The sequence below is a fragment of the Lygodium microphyllum genome, chromosome 16 (genome assembly GCF_053477565.2).
Source record: "Lygodium microphyllum isolate KBCC chromosome 16, Lygodium_microphyllum_v1.1.10, whole genome shotgun sequence".
Lineage (NCBI taxonomy): Eukaryota > Viridiplantae > Streptophyta > Polypodiopsida > Schizaeales > Lygodiaceae > Lygodium > Lygodium microphyllum.
The window spans coordinates 103,254,800-103,274,928 of NC_141150.1; the positions used below are offsets into that span (position 1 = coordinate 103,254,800).

The 20,129-nt window shown below is 46.0% G+C and overlaps 1 protein-coding gene and 1 long non-coding RNA gene across 6 annotated transcripts in view; one reads left to right on the forward strand and one right to left on the reverse strand.

Annotated features, from left to right (window-relative positions):
* The window catches only part of LOC148023180 (putative trehalose-phosphate phosphatase C), a 171,483-nt gene that overhangs the window by 56,112 nt on the left and 95,242 nt on the right, over positions 1 to 20,129 (reverse strand). The window lies entirely within an intron of this gene.
* Positions 1 to 20,129, forward strand: part of LOC148023181 (uncharacterized) — a 170,683-nt gene that overhangs the window by 56,033 nt on the left and 94,521 nt on the right. The window lies entirely within an intron of this gene.

Sequence of the window (20,129 nt, forward strand, 5' to 3'; positions counted from 1 at the left end):
TCTAATAGGCATGCCTGGAACAAGGTTGTCACATTCAATGGCATCCGATTAGTACCAACCAATGTTAGTATGGTACTAATCGGACTAAAAAGTCGTCTTCTACAAATAATTTTTTGGCCTATACTCATGTTTAGACTTAAAACAACAAACTACAAACATTTAGTGCTTGAGGGAATAAAGGAGAGCTTTGTAAGTTGAGGGAAGAGAGCATGAGAAGTAGATTGAGTGTTGAATAGTTTTATGAGAGAGAGAAAGAAAGAGAGAAGAAGGAAAGTTATATTAAAGTCTACAAAAGGCCAAATTGGCCTATGAGACCAAAATGTTACATTTTAGAAGTTTGGGAATTTCCCATGTCCCAAGAAAGCTTTCATCTAATGCTATGACTAACTAAATTGAAAATAAACACCGAACAATACATAGCTGATGAGTACAAAATGATGTCTAAGCCAGATACAATGTGGAACTACTCAAGAGGCTCTCGCATCCCATGATATCTCTATTGCTCATGAGGCACTCTCATCCCACGATATCTTTTGTGGGTCTATCTAGCATAAAGAGGCTGAAGTGGCAAGGTAGGGTCCCTCGATAGTAGTGTAGTAACCTCTATGTTTGTAGATGATGTCTCTTGTGAGGGTGTGGACCAGCTAGGTGTGGGCGATGGGCTTTACATCTCTCTATGGCTGTGCCTAAGGTGGTCCCCCATGGTGGGACTGTCGGTCGGGGGACCGATAAGTGCTCTATAGAATAGTGGAGGGAGTAGTTGATGCTCTATAGAACTTCATGAGTGCATTGGTGTGTGGCTCCATGTCTCTTCTGCTAAGGTTCATAAGAGGTGCTCTTTGTGGCAGCGTAGCTCTAGTAAGAAGAGCCCGAGACATCTTTGATGATCTGGGAAATCCATAACCCTGGATAGTGGCCCAAATCCCCCTGTGAACAAGCAATGGAAGCACCCTTGGATCTTATAGTACATTGGGCATCTCCATTAGTGCTCCTCCGTCTTTGGCTCGAGCTAACAAAGCTAGCAAATCCTATCCTCTAGTGCTCTCCCACTGGAGGAGAGAGTCCGCTCCGTATCTACCTGTCTTGATTCGAAGCTAGTGTGAGGATGTACGGAGCTATCCGATAGCGCATCATACACCATGAGAGAGGTGTGTATCCATGTATCTTGGTTAGACAACAAAGCCATCGGGTGATATGTGTAGAAGACGCTTCTGATAGAAAGCCATCTTCGTCCCCAAATCCCTAATAGGTGTCACCCATATCTTGGTTGTGTGTATTTGAATAATGTCCATCTTGATGGTGTGGTTCAACTCCTCTCGACTGAGTTCCAAGTGAGGTCAATCCAAGCTATATTGTAGTGATGGGAGGTCATCCATGTAACTATAACCATGCCTTTGTTCGGGCATACCAACACTCAGTATCCCCCAATAATGCTAGCTGTCTAGATGACTCTAGTGCAAGCCGAGCGTGTCTTTGTCTTGGCAAGGTCCAAAGCCTATGCAAGAAAGTCATTGTCTAGAAGAGGGCCTCTACGACTATGGGTGGTGCTCTCGCTTTTGCTTTGATAATCTTATGTGGTACCAAGGGCATACTTCGAATCATCCGTGAAATGATTAGTGCCACGGGTCTCTCCATTTGCTCCCACCCCTCATATATATCCTTCCCCCTAGGCAGTGGTTGGTCCTTTGTGACTCGTGTGGTAGAGGCTTGATCCCCATATGGGGGTCCCATACAGAAGTGCTAGTGTGACCAAAGTGTCAAAGAGCCAGAGCTTTGTTTGAGGCTCTTGAAACTATATGAGTGCACACTGGCTCTCTATCGACCCTAGAGTCGCATAGCCTCATATCAACCTATCCTCTGCTATTCTCCTCAAAGTGAATCTCAGTGTTGAAAATGTAATCCCCAAGTAAACATATCTCAGAACCACCTCCACTATCTCCTCTTCATGTTGTGATTTGGTTATTGCCTAAGGTTCCTTCTCCGACCTCTTTGAAACAAGACCAATTTCTGTGATGGGTTGCTTGTATAAAATCTTCTCTAAAATTATTGCCAATAGATTGCAGAAAGTGTTCCCACACTTGGTTCATCCACGACAATATGGTTTCATGAAGGGACGGAATATAATGCATAACATTTTGAATGTTCAATTGGGTATTGATTATGCCAAAGCCTCAGGTCAACAGGCTGTTTTGCTTCAACTTGATCTTGAAAAGGCATTTGATCATGTCAGCTGGTCCTTACGGCAACTAATGTCCACCATAGGATTTGGTCCACACATGACTTCCATTGTTGATACCATTAGTCAAGGTGTTGTGGCTTGTATTGCACTTAATGGAGGGATCACATATGAAATTTTCTTGTCTCGGTCTCTTCGGCAAGGCTGGCCTCTTAGTCCTTTGCTATTTTCTTTGGTCACTCGCCCTAGTGGTGCCCAACTTTTGGGTCAATCCTTGGCTGATGATTCCTTCATGTTCCTTAAGGCTGATTGTACTAATGTTAATCAGGCAATGGCTACGTGGAATCCCTTTGCTTTAGAGTGATTTGCAAGTCTTGGGTTGGCAAGGAGTTGTGATTTCTAAAGGAGATATTACTTGACACTTGGGTTATCCTATTGATGTGGATGTCCCCCATTCGCTTTGTGTTGTGGAGAAAGAAAGGGAATCGTTTGGGCTAGATGTGAATTTCGTGGCAGTATGTGACTACTCCTAAAAGGATGGGAAGAGCTGCTCTATTGGATGTTAACTTGCATATGGGTTGCTTTGAGACTCACACTTTTGTAGGCATTGTGTGTACAGAGTCATCCTTGGTTAGATATTGCAAAATTTTTAATAGAAAATACTATTATCTCTCACGGTAGCACAATTATTTAAGTTTCTTGGTGGCATGTGCTTAACTCTACAAGGCCTAGTTATGTCTCCTAGTCTTTTCTCCTTTCTCATTTGATTGCATCCTGGCAGGAGATGTTACATTTTGCAGTTTGGCGCCCTCCTGATCTTCGCGAGGAGAATTTGCTGCAAGGAGAAGTGCTGCCTACCTCCAAGTTGTCTGATTGGCCCGATAAAGATTTGCTGTGAGATAAGTTTAATCGCATGACTTGTTTGGGGTTATAGACAGTCCATGATGGTGTTATTCCTGGGCAGCCTCGTCTTGATTCTTTCAAGCGTATTCGTTAACACTTTTGGGTGCCTCGTGGCTATCATTACATTTGGTTGTCCATACAGGACAAGCTTCAAAGGTTCTCTCCTTTGCCTGCTTTACAACCATCATCTCCCTGGCAAGATTGGATATTTCTGCTTCCTGATGATTTTGACAAAAGGTCAGCTTATCAAATCTATCATTAGATGGTTGAGATCAAGAGATGGATCACTAGAAAGGCTAATAAATTATGGCATATCCGGGATAGCAAAAAGAAGTTGCAAGAAAGATTCCTCCAACTCTAGAAGTCTAAGGTTTCTTATCAAGGTAAATTGTTCATGTGGAGGTTGCTTATTGGGGGTCTCCCAACTGGGGATGTGTTGTGTGCTCGCAAGATCTCTCGTGGTGGCTGTGTATTTTTCACTACATGTGATGAGACATTGCTTCATCTCTTTGTCTCTTGCCCTGTTGCTCGATAGATTTGGAGTTTTGTTTCCCGTGTGTGGTTCTCATCAACGCAATAGCAGATATCAGCCCATTCACGGATTATGGGAAAGATGACTTCTTTGTCTGCTTTGCAATCATATTATTCCTGCCTCTTCCATTTCCTTAGATGGATAGCTCTGTGGCATATTTGGCATACTTGAAATGACTTTATTTTTGATTCGGCCTCGAGCATCCATGGTCATGTGGCCCGTGTTCGTGGTTTAGTGTTATGGCAGATCTCCTCTATGGTTTCAGCTATGATCTGGTTCTTCCAAACATTGCTACTCCCTCGCTGGATATTATCTGCACCACACCAGCTGTCCTTTTTGTGTGATATTTGTGTGTCAAGAGTCTTGGTGATTTGTGTCTGCTCTTTTTCTTAGCTGACCCGATGGCCTGATGTAAATATTGCTACTTAATTCAATTATCTTCACGGAAAAAAAAGAGAGCATAGAAGGGTAGGTTGTTGCGCCTTTCGTGTCTTGCGCCTAGCTAGGAATGTTCTGTTTTTTGTGTGCTATGGAAGGAGAGCTGCAGAAATTACAATAGACGTGTGATCAAAAGGGTGTGACTTGTAACATATTCTATGCCAACCGGCGACCAAACGCGGCATGTCTTAGTTCAATACGAGATTTATAGATGAAGTGGTAGATGCTTTGGGGTCCGATTTAGAGGGCCAAGATAAGACGGTTCCATGCATGGAGGAGATGGTTGAGGAAGCGGCTCCAAGCTCTAATCCACAACCTAGAGTGAAATGCAATAAACATGATGAGGATGCTGCTATGATGACACTTGATAGCTCCTCACCTTTGAAACTTGCCGCATTTGTATGCACAGGCTTCCAATGCTTTTGATGATTCCCCAGAATTGGATTGGGAATATCTACTAGAGTTCAACACAACCAAGTAATCTTCGAAATTGTGATGAGTAGGAAATTGTGGATGCACAAGTTGATACACACCAAGTGCTTCGATCTTTCTCTACATTTTATGAATGTGGCATCATACTGCACAAGATCCTGGTGATCCCTCAAATCCATCAACGATTGGCTTCCATCCTTAGGCATGATTGTGTCAACAGGTTTTCGTAGACCCTAGGGGCTTCTATGAGATCATGCTCGTATCGGCCACAAACAAAGATGATCTTTTGGGCAAGTTGCCCCTCTTTTTTGACAGGCAATTGGTGCATGTGGTACTATGAAGATCTATGGCCGATTTTCAAAATCTACTCAAACAAGAATGTCCAGTGTGGGTTGAAGTAGAAAGCTGCCCTACGGTTTATTGGCCCTATTTAGGGATGTAATGGTGGTGATTGGCATTGTCTTGGTGCCTTCCAATATGAAGGCAGACAAAAGGAATTGTTTATGCATGCTATGGGACACCTCGATGAAAAGACTCAATTGGTTGCGCCTTAATTGCATTGGTAAGCATCCACTATGATTTAAGCTTAACAACGGGACCTTTGCAGGTCACTATTTCACTTCTAGCAAGCTTGGTCATTTCATGGCCGAGTGTCCGAACAAAAAGGATGCTACTGTTACTTGTAATGGGGATACTGAAATGATGAAGGCACTGCTCTCTCGGGAATGGACTCTGTAGAAGAATCTCGTCTAACAAAAGTAACTTGTGCTTTTTTCAGACCCACATGATTGGGGATGGGTTGATATTCAATGTAGAAAGGGAAAGAAGGTCAAATTCAATAGCTGATGGGTTCATTATCAAGCACTTAAGATGCCTTCGGTACATATGTGTGTAGAAAGGATAAATCTTCTAAGGTGCCACGTACAACTGTCATGGACTCTTCCAATTCAAAGCAGATTGAAATTGACCTTCCTTCTCGGATAGGGTGGTATGATTAAGCACTAATTACAACAAGCACAAAACTCACATAAACTAAAAATGCACATTTTACCACTTTAATCTTGGACATTGGACACCCGGTTGGCCCCAAAACTTGTGCCCCTTGTGGTATTTCTTTATCTTATATTGCAAATGGAACAAGTATAACTGAGATGTTCTGAACTCCTTTGTTAGTCCAAGTGCCTCTTGTTGTCAAAATTGTCCAGCAAGCTACTAAAATCTCTTCTTGTGATGGCTCAAACTACTAGAAGATACTGAGATAACTTGAGAGATAGCTAAGGGATGAGAGAGAGTGCTATAGAGAGACCTGTTGCTGCCATGCTCAAACAACCATGGAACCTGTCACCTACAACTGAGAACCACCAGAAAGACTATTGGTCCCTCCTATATGCTATCATATGCACCAGAAAGACCATGGGCTACTGTCACCTGCTCCTAGAGGGCTCCAAACTATTGTCACATGCTATAGGACCGATCCTTAGTGGCTACAAATCACATAAGCAGCCTCTCCTTGCTATCTAACAACCTTTCTTTCTTGTACAATGACTGCAATAGACTTCCACAAGCCCCTAAAAAACGTTTTTCCCACTTGCATGGGCAAGTTTTGCAAAGTGGCAACCTTCTAATCCCAATTTTCAGCATTATCCAACTTCCTAAATTAATTTTCAAAATATAAATTTTGAAAATTAATTTAATAATTATTCTATTCTCCAAAAATTTAATCCCATCAATCAATAATTAAATTGGCTAGGCCAACTTGTCTTCCAAGTATCCTTGAGCAATTATTGACCCTTAGATTGGCATTAATTAAGTAATTAAAGCCTCGTCTCTAATGTCACCACTTACATTAGTGGCCAATAAATTGGTCTAGGCCAAAATCTTACATCGAGTACCACCTAATATCTGTCAAACATAACTTATTACAACTTTTGCCTTTGGAACACCATGAAGATCTCCTGATCAATGAGAATTACCTCCGCAATCTGCGCTGTGCCAATGTATAGTGTGGAGTGATGCCAATCCCGAAGCTAGGCCTTGGATGGAGAGTATTCTTGAGCAATTATTGACCCTTAGACTGGCATTAATTAAGTAATTAAATCCTCGTCTCTAATGTCATCACTGACATTAGTGGCCAATAAATTGGTCTAGGTTAAAATCTTACATCGAGTACCACCTAATATCTGTCAGACATAACTTATTACAACTTTTGCCTTTGGAACCCACTACATCCTCGGGGTCCTTGGCCTGTTACCATGAAATAACGGCACCATGAAGATCTCCTGATCCATGAGAATTACCTCCGCAATCTGCGCTGGTCAATGTATAGTGTGGAGTGACGCCAATCCCGAAGCTAGGCCTTGGATGGAGAGTGTCGTACGACCTGTCCAAAGGTTGTTGTTTCTTTTAGTTCCAGCTCTGTGGCATGGACGGATAAGAGCTATTCCTAAGAAAGGACAACGCGCAAGGTGTTTGACTGGGGGGCACTCGCAGAATGCATCGGCATCTGACCAGAGGTTTCCATTGCACGTCATTGTGCTGAGGACCTAGCGAGCTAGTTGCTGTGATGCCGGGGGGGGAGGGGGGGATGTTGGTGCAGACAGAGCGAGCAACAGAGATGGATTACTTTGGGCTGGAGCAATTTACAAGCGCTAGTGGCAGGACAGGCGTGGTAGCAGATGCCGAAATGGAGGCGACGTCTGGCACAGGTGGCAACAGCTTGTTGGAGACTGGCAGCAACTCACAACAAACTAGATAATTGTTATTTCTTCTGTGATCTCTGTGCATGGTACCTCGGCGCAGTCACATCGAGAGAGAGGTCAAGAGGCAGCTTAGAGAGGAGGGGTCAGATGTCAGGGGGAACGGTGGCGAGCAGGGAGAGGACATGCGGTTGCCTGGCTAGGAGGGGCACATAGAGCTCCACGAGGGTAAGGGGAAAATAGCAAGAAGGCAAGCGCAAGGACACAACAGCGGCAGCAGCAGCGACGGAGGACCGAGTGTGTATAGGGAATACTTTGCAAACCTCTTGGGTTTGCGACAGATATCTTCTTCGTAGGTTGCACAAGCTCGTGCGCCCTTTTATGCTTTGGTCCAAAATCACGCTCCCCATGACATGTCAGATTTCCTAGAACTTGATATACATGAGGGCGAGTTATGACGTCTTATTGCATCTACCAAATGATAGAAGCTTCCACTGGGATGGCATCACTAATGAATTCTTTGGCACCTATGCATCTCTATTGGCAAAACCTTTGGCTACCATGTACCAACCGATTTCGGCATTGGGCAACATGCCTTTATCCTGGAAAGGAGGACTAATCAAGTTGATTTCCAAAGTCCCCTCCCCGTCCAAACTTACCTGATGGAGACCCATTTCATTGATGGGCTCTATGTATAAGATCTTTGCGAAGGTATTAACAAACCATCCTTTTCTTTATAGGCAAAATCCCAGTACTTTCCTAGATTCACCACTCATTGAATTTCCTTCTATTGGGTGATTGTGTGGAAGAGATTTTTGTGGGACCACATGGCTTTTATAAAGTGATGTTAAAGTCAACCACACACTGTGATAATCTCTTAGCCAAAGTGCCATTGTTTTTTGATTGCCGCCTTGTTCATGCAGTGCCTTGGCAACCGTTGGCTGATTTACAATGCTTGCTTCAGTAGGAGTGCCTAGTGTGGGTAGAAGTGGAAGCTTGCCTTGCTTTCTACTGGCCTTTGCTAAAGGAAGCTATGGCAGCTATTGGTACGATCTTGATGCCTCCCAATTTAAGGGCCACAATTCGTAACCATAGGTATACGTTATGGGATACCCCTTGTAAGAGGCCTAACTGGCTGCGGTTAAATTACCCTAGCATGCCATCATTGCATTTTCATTTGAAATGGGGCAATTTGGCTAGCCATTGTTTCTTTTGTGGCTGAATGCCCAAGAAAATATGTATCTTTGGAGGCTAGGGGTGCCCCAACTATTAATGAGGATCTTATGGTTGACGATCTTCCACATGATGAGGCCCTTGCCGTGATCAATGCAAACAAGGGGAAAAACCCTATGTAGCCTTTGGATCACTCGGATCATGGTTGGACGGATGTACGCCCTAAAAGAAGCAAGAAGAGTATTGCTAACTATTCATTTGCTATGCCTCGCCTTGCCAGGACTCTCTACATACCTATTTGCGATCGAAAGATAGGGCCCTCGTGACACATCCAAAAAATGGCATGGCCTCTTTTGCTCCTCAGACACCTTTTGCGGCAAAAGGTTTTACGAACCATTTTAAAGATCCACCGGCAAGACTTGCCTTTGACACATTGGGTAAGGTGATTATGCCATGGAATTGTTGTTATCCAAGGTCTACCAAAAAAAGGGAAAGGATTCCTCTACCTCAAAATCTGCAAGTCAAAGGATGAACTCATTTGTAGTGCTAGTTGTTTTTCTTGATGAGGGAACTCTTGAATTGTTAGCAGAAAAAGTTAAATCGTGGGAAAACCAACCGCGGGTCTCATCTTCTTTCTCTGAATAAATATGAAAGTCATCACTTGGAACATACGTGGCATTTGCTCATGTAGTAGGTAGCATGACATGTGGCACATTTTGCATGATAATTAGTGGGATGTTTTACGTGCTATGGAGCACACGAGCCACGATGATGCAAGCAACATTGTGGACTGCCACGGGTTTCCCTTGTTTCATGCTGGGGGCTTTGCACAACATTTCTTTGATGTGGTCATGGTCATTCGTGAGAGATTTCAGCTAGTCATGATCAAGAATGATGTGTATGGTCGTTCTCTAACGGTTGAAATCACATTTGAAGGGGAGGTCTTATGGCTGCCCCAAATGATCCCTTATCTAGACATGCTTTGTGAGATAAATTGGTAGCCTATTTGGCAATTGGTAGTCCACGCTTGTTGATGGAAGATTTTAATATGTGTACTGATGCATTGCAGTCTACCTCTAAGCATTCGGTGATGGATGCTGCTGAGAGCTATGTCTAGCACGAGCTTCCTTTTAATGTTCTTAAACAAGATATTTGGTCTTGGCTCTGCCCATTGGATCTAGGATTCACTTTTCACTCGGTGCAGCAAATCACTATATGGTCTAGACCGGATTGTATCTACGTCATGCATGATGATGCCTTCATGCCAAAGATCTTGGACTTGTAGGTCTTCCAAGGCTACACCTTGTTGGACTATTTTCTTGTGCAGTTTGAGATTCTTGCCCAATCGGTGGTTCCTTTTGCACAATTTCTGGGCAAGCTTCCATTGCGCTTCAATTCATCTTATTTGAAGCACCCTATTTTCAATGGTAATATGGGGCAATTGCTTGACCGATCAACATCTGATTTCCCGTCAAGAGGAGTTGCTCCTTTGAGCAATTCATTGGTAATGTACAAAGGGTTGCCCAACAATAAGGTCATCATGCATCCCTTTGCAAACATCATTGACAAGCAATAGAGGAACTATTAGCCTTGGTGCCTTCATTGCTTCTTGAGTCCTCGGATACATTCTTGTCCTCACTGATTATGCATTGATTGATCTTATCCAACAATGCCAATTGAGATTTTATCAGCAGGCTAAACTGAAATCAAGATGCTTCCTGCTAGTCTCATAATTTCTTTCGAGGTCTACGTCCTTCCCTTGCCTGTAAGAATCCGATTAAACTACAGCATCCAAATGGGCATGTGGTTATAGATTCACAGTCCATTGTTTGCATGTGTTGTAACTATTTTTTGGAGCTTCTTGACTCAGCCTAGCACCCCCTTGGGCATATTTCTACGGTGCGTTTGTCTTTTTATGGTTTGGTTTGAGACCATGTTTTATCTACTATATAGGTTGCATTGGAAAGTGATATTCATGAGGATGAGGTCATGGATGTCTTATTGCATCTACCCATGGATAAAAGCCCTAGTTGGGATGGCCTCACTAATGAATTTTTTTGAAACCTATGCCACTCATCTTGCAAAACCTTTGGCTGCCATGTGTCAACAAGTACCATCTCCATCAATGTTGAAACACTGGAGACCCATCTCCTTAATGGGATCAATGTATAAAATTTTCTCTAAAGTGCTTCTAGTCTTTGTGTTAATGCTGCAAAATCATTCCTCATCAGCTGCATTGAATTTGACATCGAGTCCTTGGGATGGCAAGAGGTAGAGGTTCCCCATGGCAATGTTGTTAGACACTTGGGATATCCTTTGGGTGCTGATGTCTAGTCAAAATACTAATTGGAATGGATCTCCGAAAAGATGGAGACAAAATTTATATATTGAAAAACACAAGTGTGGCCCTTTAATGTATGCCTCAAAGTAGCTCAAGCCATCATGCTGCCCATGCTTACCTACTTTTTTACCACTTCTACCTTGGAACAATGCTTCTTTGAATGCTCTTACAAAACATATCTGTTTTATGTTGTGGAAAAAGAACTCCTTGCATGCAGGTATCTCTTGGATTTTTTGGAGCCGTGTTTGCACCACCCAAAGAGCATGGGTGGTGGGGCAATTTTGAATGTGCAAACGCATATGGTGGCACTTCGTTGGTCACTCTTCAGAGCAATGTGTATTGATTGTCATCCTTGGGTCTTTATAGTTTGCTTTCTTTTGGAAGATCAAGGTATTGTACACGATAACACCAGCATACAAGCATCGAGGTGGCACATTCTTAACTACAATGCTCACTTTTCCACATCCTCCACTATTTTGGTAAATCATTTCATTTCTTCTTGGAGGCTCATTCTTCAAAAGGTCCACTGGCATCTTGCAGAGGGTCATTTGGAGGCAAATTTCTTTCAATTGGAATTGCTGGCAAGATTGGATGTTTGTAAAATTGGATGATTTTCACAAAAGGTTGACCAATTAGATCTACCACAAGATTGTAGGGGACAAGTGATGGATGATTGAGAAAGCTAATAAAGTTCGGTGTGCCCAAGATAGTGGATAGAAGTGGTGGGATAGATTTCTTCAATTGTGGAGGTCAAAGATTCCTTATGAGGGGAAATTTTTTATGTGGAAGTTGCTTATTGGTGATCTTCCTACTAGAGATGTCCTATGTGCCTGCAAGATCTTGTGGGGCCATTGTATCTTTTGCACTACTTGTGATGAGACACTGATTCGCCTCTTCATCTCTAGCCCCCTGGCGAGACAGATTTGGAGCTTGGTCTCTCAAGCTCAGGCATCCGTGGTCATGTGGCCCGTGTTCGAGGATTACTATTATGGCAAATCTCTTCCCTAGTTTCAGCAGACATGTTCCTCTATGCAACTACTCCTTGGCTATTGCGCCGCCAGCATGATGTTTGTGTGCTAGGTTTCGGTGGTCTTTTGGCTTGACATGTGAATTGGTAGGATTTTCTAGCTAGCCAAAAGGCCTACTTCATGTAAGATGTTACCTTTCCGTTTGGTTAGCTTGAAAGCCTAGTGTAAATATTTCCATAATATACACATGTTCACGAAAGAGAGAGAGAGAGAGAGAGAGAGAGAGAGAGAGAGAGAGAGAGAGAGAGAGAGAGAGAGAGATTAGATGTTTGGACGCTCTTTGGTCATGCTTCTGGTCTTCATATCAATGCTTTCAAATCAGCCATTCTCAGTTGCACAGAGTCCGATTTACAGTCGTTGGGTTGGCAGGGACAGGTAATTCCCCGTGGTTCCATTGCCAGGCATCTTGGGTACCCTTTGGGTGTTGATGTTCGGCCAAAACAACTTCTCGACTGGATTTCACAGAAACTGGCAGCTAAGTTTTTGTATTGGAAGTCGCAAGCTTGGCCCTTCCATGTTCGTCTTAAAGTGGCTCAGACAATTATGTTGCCGATGCTCACATATTTCTTGCCATTGCTGCCTTGGACTACTACTACTTTGAATGCTCTCACTCGGCACATTCGTTTCATATTATGGAAGAAGGATTCCTTGCAGGCAGGCATTTCATGGATTTCTTGGTCGCATACATGTACCCCCAAACACATGGGTGGTGGGGCTATTTTGGATGCTGAAACTCATATGCTGGCACTTCGTTGGTCTCTTTTTCGTGCCATGTGCATGGATCAGCACCCGTGGGTCCTTATAGCCCGTTATTTTCTTGAGGATCACGGGCTTCTGCATGGTAATACACAAATTCCGAGCTCCTAGTGGCATGTTCTTAATGCGTGGTTTTCTAGTCCTTCCTCATCCCTACTTGTTCATTTGGTCTGCTCCTGGAAATTGGTTCTCCAGAAGGCGCGTTGGTATCCAGCGGGAGAATCGCTTACATGCTAACTCTTTTCAACTGGAATTGTTGGCAGTTTCGCGATTACTTTCTTGGGAAGGCAAACATGAGCTCAGACCAAAATTTAACCGGATGGCACGTTTGGGCTTGACTTCAGTTGTGCAGATGCCACCCTTGCCAGTCGCAATGTCTTCATATCCTTTCGAACAGCCAGGAGGCTTTTCAGAATCCCTCGTGGATACCGCGATTTATGGGAACAGCTTTTGTCAGTGCTCCAGAGTAGGCAACCCTTTCCTGCCCTTGCTTTGGATTGTCCTTGGCAAGACTGGGACCTTGCGGGTCGGTTGAATTTGGGAAAGGCCTCAGCTAACCAGGTGTATCATATTCTGATTAAAGATCATCAATGGCTGGCTACTAAAGCTAATACTGTATGGGGATTGCGAAAATCTCAATCATGGTGGAAGACAACTGTGATGGAGGGCTGGTTGAACAAGACACCTTTCAAATGCAAGGTCTTTCTTTGGAGGGTGATGATTGGTGGCCTTCCGCTTGCTTCAGCCCTTTCCAAGCGTCGAATCTCTAACGGCCATTGTTTCTTTTGCACCACTACTGTGGAATCGGCCCGTCATCGATTTATTTCGTTCCCTCTCGCTAGGAATATCTGGTCACTCTTGTCAGTGGTTTGGCGTGCAGTGGTTGGCTTCTCGCTAAGCCCTTTTGATTGGGTTTTTGTACGACCAAAATACCCCACACCGGCACAGCTGCATATGAAGATCTTGTTTCACTTTCTTAGATACTGGGGATGCTCGCACAATTGGACCACTCGGAATGCCTTTCTTTTTGATTCGGCCTCTAATGTCCCGGCACATATTGTGAGGCTTAAAGGTCTCTTGCATTGGCATATAGATCTCATTCGGCACTCGGGCTTACTCCCTCGGGAGGACTTACTTCCTTGGCATATGGCAATTTTCTCTGCGTCTTTGCCATGACTTTTGTAACTCTTTTGTAGTTTAGTACTGGAGCCTTTACACATGATGGCTTAGTGTCATTGTGTATCTTGTTATCAAGTAAACTTGTACTTTTTTTCGTAATTAATACAATTACCTTTTACGAGAGAGAGAGAGAGAGAGAGAGAGAGAGAGAGAAGAAGAGGCTGTGTCGGTGTGCAGCCCAAATATCCCACACCGACACAGCCACATATGAAGATCTTGTTTTACTTTCGTAATTCATATGTGCCTGTGTCGGTGTGCAGCCCAAATATCCCACACCGACACAGCCACATATGAAGATCTTGTTTCACTTTCTTTGATATTGGGGCTGTTGGCACAACTGGACCATTCAGATGCTTTTCTTTTTGATTCCGCCTATAGTGTTCAATGGCATATTGCTAGGCTTAAAGGTCTCTTGTATTGGCAGATAGATCTTCTCCGGCACTCTGACATGCTCTCTCGGGAGGGCTTACGTCCCTGGCATATGGCAAGTTCCTCTGTGTCTTTGCCATGACTTTGTAACTCTTTGGTCGTCTGGTTCTTGTAGAGAGACAGTGTGTACACACGATGGGGTAGAGCCATCGTGTATCTTGTAATCATGTAAACTTGTACCTTTTTCGTAATTAATACAATTATCTTTTACGAAAAAAAAGGAGGGAGAGAGAGAGAGAGAGAGAGAGAGAGAGAGAGAGAAAGAGAGAGAGAAGAAGAGGCTAGGACCAAGAGATAGTCTTGGAGAGAGAAAGAGGGTTGAGAGAGGGAGAGAGAGAGAGAGAAGGGGGAGACGGACGGCGACCTGCCATGACCCATCTACTGCCACGGATTGACTTGCCGGCTTCTGCACGTTGACCTGCCCTGTTTTTGCACCGCCCGTTTGACCTGTCTAACCCGTCGCGTGACCTGCCATCCGATTTGCACATCGACCTACCCTATCCTGTTCGCCATTAGACCCGCCCTCGCCTGTCAGACGCCATCGCTTGTTCGACCTGTCCGCCCTTGCCTGTTAGACGCTGCCCTCGCCTATCAGCCGCCGCTATCGCCTGTTAGACGTGGCCCATGTCTGTCAGCCGCCGCCCTCGCCTGTCAGACGCCGCCCTCGCCAGCCAGCCGCCGTGGTGCTCGCCCCAGGTAACAACTCGTCTGTGGCAGTGTTTCGCAGGGCACACAGATCTTTTCTTTCTCCCAGCGAGAGGCAGCATTCACCGTTCGAGCCTGAGCCTGCGCCCCTGGGTTCTGCGACTTGCGCACGGAGACAGAGCAGCCTTGGCTTTACACGGACACAGAGAGAGAGAGAGAGAGAGAGAGAGAGAGAGAGGGAGAGAGAGAAGAGAGAGAGAGAAGAGACGATCGAGATGACGGGCTGCTGCTGCCGCTCCGTGCCGCCCTGCCATCGCTAGGCCTGGCGCGACCTGCGGGCGCGTTTTCCTGTGCCGCCGCCGCCTGAAAACCCTACTTGTCGCCACCCTGCGTTTGCCTAAGGCTCGTCGTCGCCCCTGTTCGCCAGCTGTTCGAGTGTCGTCACCACCATCGCGGCCTGCGTCTCTGCCGCTTTCGACCAGTCCCGCCTGCGCCCTGCACTGCGGGCGCCATCCCTGGTGCCGTCGTTAGGCCATCCTGCTCCTGGAGCCGTCGGGAGCAGTCGCCCTGCCCCTAGAGCCAGCATCTTCTGTTCCGGCCGCCCTGTCAACGCCCAGCTGCCCTCTCGCTGATGCCCTATTCAGGATAGCATCCTCCTGACGCCCTGTTCCCGGACGCTGCTGACGGACTCCTAACCGACATCCCAGCCTGTCCCGTCCTGCTGTGGAGACCGCCCGGCCTGTGTTTCGCCTGTCTGCCCCTGCACGGAGACAGGTAAACCTCGGTTTTCATTAGCTCTCCTTGCTGAGTATACCCCTGGACAGCGCCTCTGTACAGAAAAAAGGGAAAGCGAGAGAAACGGCAAAACAGAGGGTCAGTCCTCATTCGAGAGCAAATCATCATCTACGATGGCTCGTTTGGATCTGGACTTCATAGATCAAACAGTGGCAGCACTGGGCCCGGATTCTGATGCGGAGGAACCTGAGGATATGGTCCCATGCAATGAAGAGATGCCCCCTGGTCCTGACATCCAGCCTGCGGGGAAACGTACTAAGCATGCTTCGGAAGAGATAGGCGTTTCTCAGGATCGGTCCTATGCCCAGGTTGCTTCGGATTCGGTGGACTCTCAGGAAGTGGACTGGGAACACTTGCTGGAATTTGCAAACACTTTGCTTGGCGATTATGTTCAACATAATCAGGAAGCCTTTTCCGACTCTGCACCTGACGATGTGCTGGATGCCACCGTGGACCCAAAAACTGTCCTACGCTCCTTTTCGGTATTTTATGATCGCGCTGTGATACTTTTCTTCACTGGTCGAATCCCGTTGCTTTCCCGTATTCGCCAGTGGTTGCAACATCTGCTACAAGGGGACTGTGTTGAAGAGATTTTTATTGGCTCCCGGGGTTTTTTTGAGGTCCTGTTGAAATCGGAGACGCACCGTGCTGCTCTCCTGTCTAAACTGCCTTTGTTTTTTGAACGCCGGTTGGTTCATGTGGTTCCATGGCGTCCAATGGCAGATTTTCAGCGTCTGTTGCAACATGAATGCCCAGTCTGGGTCGAGGTGGAAAACTGTCCGGCTGTTTATTGGCCGCTATTGAAGGATGCTATGGCCGTTGTGGGCACTGTTCTGGTCCCTCCCAGTCTCCGGGTTGTGAATCGCAACCGCTTGTGTATGCTATGGGACACTGCAAGAAAAAGGCCTGCCTGGTTACGCCTCAATTGCCCTGGCATGCACCCTTTACACTTCCGTTTGAAATGGGGCAATTTTGCAGGGCATTGCTTCTCCTGTGGACAATTGGGGCACTTTATGGCCGAGTGCCCGGAACAGCAACACACTTCCCATAATGGCCATGCTGTGCCGCCCATGGAGGAGATGGTGTGTGATGCTCCATCACTGGATGCTACCCATCAGCCCCAAGCTTTGGCCAAAGGTAAACAACAGGTTGCGGGTCTGGATTCTAGCGCCAATAATTGGGTGGAAGTAGGTGCAAAAAAAGGCAACAGGGTTGTTGCGGCCATGCAGAACAATGTGCCTACTACATCTCAAGATTCCATGCGTACATACATGCGAAGGAAGGAAATGCAGTCCTCTGAGCGCTCGGCTCCTGCTATGGTTTCCTCTGGCCCCCGTTATCAGTCCGCCAGGAAAATGTCTTCGGATCGTTCTAAGGGTCCCTCTGCGAAGCTGGCATTTGATACCAGAGGTAATGTCATTACCCCGTGGGACCGTCGTTATCCCCGGTCCATCCCAAAGCCAGCAGATATGCCGTCTACTTCCAAATCTGGTCCGCAGAACTCTTTTGCAGTGTTGGCAGATTTCTTGGACGAGGGAGTCCTGGACATTCTCGCTGGCAAAGTCCAATCGAGGCAAGCAGTGCCTCGCACCTGATTTTACTTGAAGTATACATGAAAATCGCCACGTGGAATGTGCGTGGAATTTGTTCTCGCCACAAGCAACATGCTATGTGGACTGTGTTGCATGAAAATCAGTGGGATGTCCTGTGCGCTGTTGAGCACAAGAGTCACGATGAAGCCGGAAAAGTGGTAGATTGCCAGGGCTTTAGACAGTTTTATGCTGGGTCACAGGCCATGCATTATTCGGGTGTGCTCATGATTGTCCATGACAAATATCAGCCTGTTCTGATTAAAAATGATGTTCATGGCCGTTTTTTGGTGATTGAAATTATATTCGAAGGGGAAATCTTATGGCTACTTGGCCTCTATGCTCCGAATGATTCCGTATCTCGTCGGGCGCTTTGGCAAACTTTGCAAGCCTCCTTGGCACTTGGTAGACGGGGCTTCTTCATGGGGGATTTCAATATGTGTGTGGATTCCTCCCAGTCCACATCGGAGCATTCGGTGATGGATACGCCGGAAAGTCGTATGTGGCAGGCGTTGGCTCTTGACGTCCTCAAGCAAGATCTCTGGTCCTAGTTACACCCGTCCTCTACAGGGTTTACTTTCCATTCTGCCCAGTATGCAACAACATGGTCGAGATTGGATCGTATATATATCATGCAGAATGATGATTTTCTTCCTGAGCTGCTCGAAATAAAAGTATTGCAGCAATATGCCCTGTCGGACCATTTCCCTCTGCAGCTTGAGCTGCTTGCACAACCCATTGCCCCGTTCAAGCAATTTCTAGAGAGACTCCCTTTGCGTTTCAATTCGTCTTACCTGAAGCATGCCATCTTTCAGGGCTATATGCAGCAATTGATCGACAGATTTCTCTTCGACTTCTCTTCTCAAGGCACTGCGTCATTTGACCGATTGCTCGCTAATGTGCAGCGGGTTGCGCGGCAGTATGGGATCCACCATGCCTCTCTTTGTCGGCAGCGTCGCAAGGCAGCTGAGGACATGTTGGCTTTGGTTCGTTCTTTGCTGGTGGACACTCCGGATGATGCCTTTCTGCTCGCACTGGCCATGCGAGTGGCGGATCTTATTAAAGAATTCCAATTGAAATCATATCAGCAGGCCAAAGTGCAACATCTGACAGAGACGTTGCAAGATAATGCATGTCAAACCCATAAGTTCTTTCGAGCTCTTCACGCCTCTCCTGCTAGGGAGAATATGACCAGACTTGAGGATGCAGAAGGTCACCTTATCATGGATCCGCAGACTATTGTGCAGATGTGCAGGAATTATTTCCGTGACCTTCTCGGCACCACTTCTCCACCTTCAGATCAAATCACTCAGGCCCGTTCGGATTTTTATGACCTGGTCCGCAATCAGCTACCGCAGGACATGCAAGCTATTATGGAGTCTGATATTTGTGAGGCAGAGGTTATGGACGTCTTGTTACATTTGCCCAAGGATAAAAGCCCGGGTTGGGATGGTCTCACCAATGAGTTCTTCGAAGCTTTTGCTACCCAACTGGCGAAACCATTGCAGGCCTTGTTTCAGCAGGTGTGGCAAACCGGGATCATGCCTTCCTCATGGAAAGAAGGCCTTATTAAACTGCTTCCAAAAGTTCCTTCGCCATCTACGTTGACACAGTGGCGCCCCATTTCTTTGATGGGTTCAATGTACAAAATCTTTTCCAAAATAATGGCGAATCGGCTTCATAAGCATCTCCCGGCCATTGTGCATCCTCTACAATATGGTTTCATTAAGGGCCGAAATATTCTGCACAATGTATTGAATGCTCAACTAGCTATTGATTATGCAAGGCATTCTAACCAGGAGGTAGTACTGATTCAATTGGACCTGGAAAAGGCTTTCGACTATCTGGATTGGTCTTTCGTCGCTGAACTTATGTCGGCTATGGGCTTTGGTCCCCGGATGTCTCGTCTAATCTACACCGTTAGCGCTGCGGCATCTTCGCGAGTCATGCTGAACGGAGGTGTTACTGAGCCATTTGTACTTGCCCGCTCTGTCAAACAAGGATGCCCTTTGAGCCCGCTATTCTTTGCCCTCGCGACACATCCAGTTCTTTCCATGTTATCCCATATGGTGGCCTCTTCTCAGTTGGCCGGTCTGTCGCTTCCTTCAGGACAGCACTTCATTAGCCAATCCCTGGCGGATGATACTTTTATGATTTTGCGGGCGGACAAGGACAACCTCAAGCGCGCATTGGATGTTTGGGGCATCTTTGGGCAAGCCTCCGGCCTTCGCATCAATGCGCTCAAATCAGCCATTCTCAGCTGCACGGAGTCGGATTTGCAGTCCTTAGACTGGCAGGGTCTGGTTATTCCTCGTGGCTCCATTGTCAGGCACCTTGGGTATCCTTTGGGTGTCGACGTTCCACCAAAGCAGCTTCTGCAGTGGATTTCTCAGAAAATGGTGGCCAAGTTTATGTATTGGAAATCTCAAGCCTGGCCCTTCCATATTCGTCTCAAAGTGGCCCAGGTAATTATGCTACCAATGCTGACATATTTTTTGCCATTATTGCCCTGGACTACTACCACTCTCAATGCTCTTACTCAGTCTATTCGCTTCATGCTATGGAAGAAGGACTCATTGCATGCAGGTATCTCCTGGATTTCGTGGTCGCATGCCTGCACCCCGAAACGCATGGGTGGCGGAGCTATTTTAGATGCCCAAACTCACATGCAGGCACTCCGTTGGTCTCTCTTCCGCGCCATGTGCTCGGATCATCATCCATGGGTCGATATAGCCCGTTATCTCCTTGAGAGCCATGGGCTTCTACATGGCAATACCCAAATCCGGACTTCTTGGTGGCATGTTCTTAATGCTGATTCGAGGTTCTCCAGTTCCTCTTCGTCGCTGCTCAATCATTTGGTATTTTCCTGGAAACGGGTCCTTCTAAAGGCTCAGTGGCATCCAGCGGAGGATCGCTTGATTGCGAATTCTTTTCAATTGGAATTATTGGCAGTCTCGCGTTTACTTGCATGGGAAGGCAAAAATGAGCTTAGACCACAATTCAACCGGATGGCTCGT